The following is a 5,558-nucleotide window of genomic DNA, read 5'->3' on the forward strand; positions in this document are numbered from 1 at the left end:
CTAATTGACTACACTTACCCTTGATTAAATTCAATGACCTTACGTCAGGGCTGAATATAGTCCAATATATCATACTACTTTTTGCCAGAGATCTCCCTAGAAGTATGTGAAGTGAGATTCCATCAGAAAGGGACAAGATTCAGTATATGCAGATTTACCAAAGTCCATGCATTGAGAAGTGCTAGTACAACAGCTAGTGTTCAGAATTTTCCACATGATAATCCAGAGCTAGTTGCAGTGAAATTAATTTAGAATCAAATCTTGCTCAGCAGCAAGGCACTGAATTCTCTGCTTTAGATTATGTTGAAGAGGAGGGAGTGTTGACTTCCTGTCTGAAGCAGGGCCCAAGGAGTAGCCACAAGATCTTTCTATACTGAAGAACACTAATAATACTTAAAGTTGCTTTTGACTACTGTTGTGTGTCTAGGGGCAGGATGCTGACCATCTTGCATATTGACTTTTTCTTATGAAATGAGTATTTTGGAAGAATTTGGAAGAAAGAAATGAGAAAAATACATTTCTTTTAAGATCTACATGGGAAATACTTAAGAAGGGGAGGAAAAGCTCTGCTTTTTTCCCCCCCTTTTTGTAATGAAAAAATATTTCAGAAATGGAATTGTAATCCAGGTAAGCTCAGAGAAAGGTATTTTGAGTTCAGACTCCATCAACAGGGCAAGTAAGACATTGCTTTCTGTATCAATGTGGTGTTCCTGTGTTTTTCCCCAGAATTATGTTCTTAGAGGGGTTAGCTTTGTGAGCTAACCCATGTGATGAAGGAGAAAGCCTTCATAAAAATTACTAAACTAAACTCATGAGCCTGACAATCCTAAAGCCCTTTGTGTACCAAGTTTTGAGTTTCTCTCAGTCTTGGTTCCCCCTTTGGAGAACCTGTGCAGCACATGGGGGCAGAGGGGGGGAGCAGGATAAAAAATACTCTGATGGAGCAGGCAGTTTCTTGGGGAGCTTCTCATGGGTTTCAGTGGAGCTCTTCTGAGGCAAGCTGTGCCTGTGAAGTGGACATGAGCCTCTGGCAGGGTTGAATGAAGCATCTTTTGACCAGAGAGGAGCTCAGCTCCAGTTTGAGCTCAGGCTGATAAATAGCAACATCCTGAAGGCAGATCTGTAGCTAAATACTAGAAAAAAACTAAATTGGGAGGGAGAAGGGAGGGATATGTCTGACAGAGCTTCCTGAATCCAGGCATTGCTTGTCCTGCTCATCTCATTTGCTCTAGCAATTTGCTTCCTGTAGCCATTGCCTGATTGCTGTTCTAATGCCTCTTGGTGTTAAGGCAGAGCTCTTCCCACGAGCAACTTGCATGCCTCTTCCCAGATGGACTGCACACCTCATTTGCAAAAAGGGGGCAATGCGTTTTCCTCCTCTGCAGCTGTAAGGGCCCTCGGTAGCCCTAAAACCAATCAAGCTCTAAGTGGAGGACAGGAAGTAAAGCTAAAGCTTTCTCAGGACGGTCAGAGCCATTTGGACTGTGCATCTGATTATTGTCATCGCAAACCACCAGCTCTGAAGCAGCAGCGAAATGTGGTTGGGATAGGATATGAGCAAACAGCACAATTTACTTTTCCCATGTACACTCACTTTCATTTTTGATATAGTATTTATTTCTGACTTTAAAGCAATTCCTTGTGTTTTGTTCCAGTCTTGACCATATGGCTCCAGCAGCTCCCATAAATTGTGTTGGTGTTCTAACATGATGTAGCCATAAACTGATTTTTTTGTTTCTTTTAACTTACCATTTTAATTGGTTTAAAGGCTAAACTTTTGAATGCCATTGCCTATTTGCACACTAAACTTGATGATAGAAAGCAAGTTTGCTTATTCAATATTTGCTTTGATTTGGTGATTAGTCATTGCTCTTAATTATTTTTTACCATTTCCACATGAGTGATCAGGAAATGAACTGCTGTCTCACACTTTCAGCATGTTAAAAAGAGCCTAACTATGGTATTTCCTTATTGACTTTCTGCTTGCCCCTGTGCAGAATGTTTTTAAGATGTCACTCCTCTTGAGTTGCCCGCCTCACAGCTTGAGTAATGCCACAGCTTTTAAAAATGTTTCCCTTCTGACTTGCTGAGGTGATGAAGACAAGTAAAGTCATCCAGCATAAAAGGTTTACACGAACAAAACATGAATCGAAGGCATGGGTCAAGTTACAATCCAAACAAGAAAAATATTAAAACCAGTTTTTGAGACCGAGAAGGCCAGTCTTGTGGTACACATCTGTGATGAGAAATAACACCATCCTGGGATCTTGTGTGACATTTATACACTGATAGCTAATCCTCTGAAAAAAAATAAAAATGGCTTACTATGCTCCTTTTTCTGCTCATGTTTTTCTTTTTTCTTCTTTTCAAATCAATAGCAACTGTAAATCACTTCTTGCTACATAAACTGCTGTTTTTGAGGAGCTATGATTTGATTTTCCTAGTCTTATTTATTAGTTCTATTCAATAAGTGCCCAATTTATCCTCTAAATGCCTTTTAAAGATACGCTAATAAACAGACCTTGATTGTTCTTTGATTGTATTGCAGATAACCCATCCATGTAAACCCATGATGATATAAATATTACTTAATCAACTTTTGTACAGAGATGCAGCATAGCTGCCAAGCTCCACAGCATACCTGTCTTTTTGCAGATGATGGAAAAGACCAAGATTAGCTCTGTGATGTGCCTCTTCTGCAGTCCTACAAAGTCAGGCTTTCTAGTCTTAAACAGATTGGTCGGCTTCAACTTGTAATTATTTCTTTGATTTCATGAATGTGTTGTGAATGAGATTTATTTGTATAAATAGTGATGTTTGCCAGACTTGCACCATAAATTGCTAGGGCTGGTTTAATTTGTGGTGCTGAGTGAAAAAAAATGGTATTCAGGATTTTCACTTCATATATTTCTGCATGCTTTTAGGCTTGAATCGTGGTTTCCTTGAAGACATGGTCATTTTGTCTTTAAGGGCTGGGGTTTGCGCACGGCAAAGCTGAATTAGTCATCACCACGTATAACAAGGCTAATATTTATCTCGGTGACATCTCTACATCATCATCATTTCTGGTAGGTTAGAAGATAGGTAACTATAGAAATGAATATAGTTATGTTACTCCTGTAAGACGCTTCGCAAACCCAGCTGTAGAGTGACACAGCAAGAGGGAGGATGAAGGAATTCCTCTGCATTATACCAGCGTGTTTTAAAAGACTCTTGGGCGTTCTGCAAGGCACAAGGCAGTATTTTCAATTTGGATGACACAATAGCCACAGACTTCTCCAGAAAGTGACATCTTCTGACCTGTGCTGGAGGTCAAAGCGAATGTAACACAGGCGGGCCACATTCCACAAAGGTGATAATTGCCAGTTTTCTCTGCATGGGGTACACTAATAGGAAAACAACTGAAATGTTATGTGGCTTTCTAAATCTTATGACTCTTGAAAGATTACATCAGCTCTAAAGGAAAAGAAATAAAGTACCTTGCAAGTGTTGCTGCAGGCAAACTGTCTCTTAATAGCTAAACCCAGATGATTTTTTTCATTTATTGTATTTTTTAAGTCAGTATGTTTATGGTCTTGATGTTGCTTATAAAAGCTGTCTATAATCAGGTTGACTTAGTCTAATCAAGAACTTCAAATATCTTAAAATCAAAGGGAATCATTATTTGACTGGTAGAGAGCAAACAGCAGAATGATGAACTCTTAACATCATCCTGTTACATCCCAACCAGAAGTGGAAAGGCAGCTCCCAAGCTGCATAGGAGACATCTGCAATGTGAACAGACCTGGTGCTGTAGCTGTGTCCCACGGATAATACCTGTTAATCCACCTTTTGAACTGAGGCTTTTCTAGTGATTTATCAAACCTTATGAAATCCTGTAGATGACAGTGTATTATCCTTACAATTCATGCTCTTCAACAAAGATGACCCCAAGTAAGCCCAAACTTTTCGGTCTTAAGGGAGAAGTTCTAGCTGCATCTCTGAGTTATTGAAGACTAGAAATGCTGCCTTCCTGCATCTAATTCAAGGGCTAGTGGCTTCAACTTTGGATGGTTTGGCTGTGATAACAAAAGGCTAATACAGTCTTACAGTTGCCTAGTCTTGCTACTGAGCCAAGGTGTAATTGGACTAGTTTTTCAGTGGTTCAGATGTCAGCTGGGTGTGGGCTGAAGTTCACTGCGACGATTTAGTTCAAAGGTTTTCAGAGCTGGGCTTCTAGGCCTTATTTAGGTATTGAAGTAAGTGTGGTGATTTGCAGTATGCTGTTCCTGCTGCATTCACAGCTGATTCAAAGATCTGGGGAGAACTACTGGGAGATGTGTAACCTCTGAAGCCTGGATTTTGCGTACCCTGTGTGACATGTCTGGAGGGATTTTTTCAGATGGTTAGGAAGAGCATTTTTGAGGGCCAGGTTGATGCTTGGCACTGCTCTCAGCTTCTTACTAATTGAAACCAGGAACTTGGAGCACTTTCATTTCTACTGTGTTTTTTCATTTGACTTGAAAAAGTCACCGTGGATATCCTGGTTTGCTGCCTTTTCTCTCTCTCTCTCTCTCTCTCTTTTTTTTTTTTTTTTTTTTTTTTTTTCCCTAAAGGAAGTGGGAGGTCCTGGCATGCTCTCATAGGGGTCATATTTGCACAGAATTTGCAGGTTGGGACTGGTATGATTCTAATGAATTGCTGTGCTTCTACCCAGGGTCACTTTGGCAGATGTGAAATGGGAAGATCTAGTGACTCATTCTGCTTGAGGAAAACAATGAATAACAGCAAAGGTGTTGGTGATTTGCCAGCAGGCTCAGGAAGGCAATGTTTTGTCAGTTCTTTCTTGGAAATATCTTTACAACTGCAGTGATTACAAAATAGTATTTTTAAGGCAAAAGCAAAATTCCAAGGGACTAAAAAATATTTTAATATTACACAAAAGTGAAACTTAGTTCTGTTTTGTATTTTTCCATTGAAAATTGTCTGAAATTTTGACTTTCTGTTGTTGTTGTTGATTTTGGTTTTTTTGTGAACTAGAGGACTCAAGATGCCAGGCTAAGTATAATCCAAGTGGCACCCAGCTCTGGGGCTCCTCCTGGTGGTTACTCCCTCGGCCTCTTCAAAGAATCCTGGTACTATATGGACATAACCATTACTTCTCTTGGGGCAACGGAGTTTGGCCCTTTTCTTAGCAGTTTTTACAGGCTGTAGTTGGCAAGGAAGCTTTTAAAACATCAGAGATTTATAAAAAATCTTGTTTCATATAAAAGCAATATTAGGAAAAATATTTAATTTAACAATAAGGCAAGACATGCTCCCAAAATCAGAAAGTAGAATTTAACCTACACACATGCTCTATTTTTTTTTTCTTTTTTAAAAAATACTTGTACAGTGGCAGGGAATGGCTGAAAGAATATAGATGAGTGGAAACAATCTATATGTATCACATGTAACTTAATACACCTGTATGCTTATTTTGGAGAAAAAAAGAGCTACTCCATGCTCTTTAGGATTACCTACCACTAAGGAAGCTCCCCCTCATACTGCTCACCAGGGTGACTAATGGCAGGAGTCCT

This window comes from Rhea pennata, chromosome 11 (assembly GCF_028389875.1).
Source record: "Rhea pennata isolate bPtePen1 chromosome 11, bPtePen1.pri, whole genome shotgun sequence".
Lineage (NCBI taxonomy): Eukaryota > Metazoa > Chordata > Aves > Rheiformes > Rheidae > Rhea > Rhea pennata.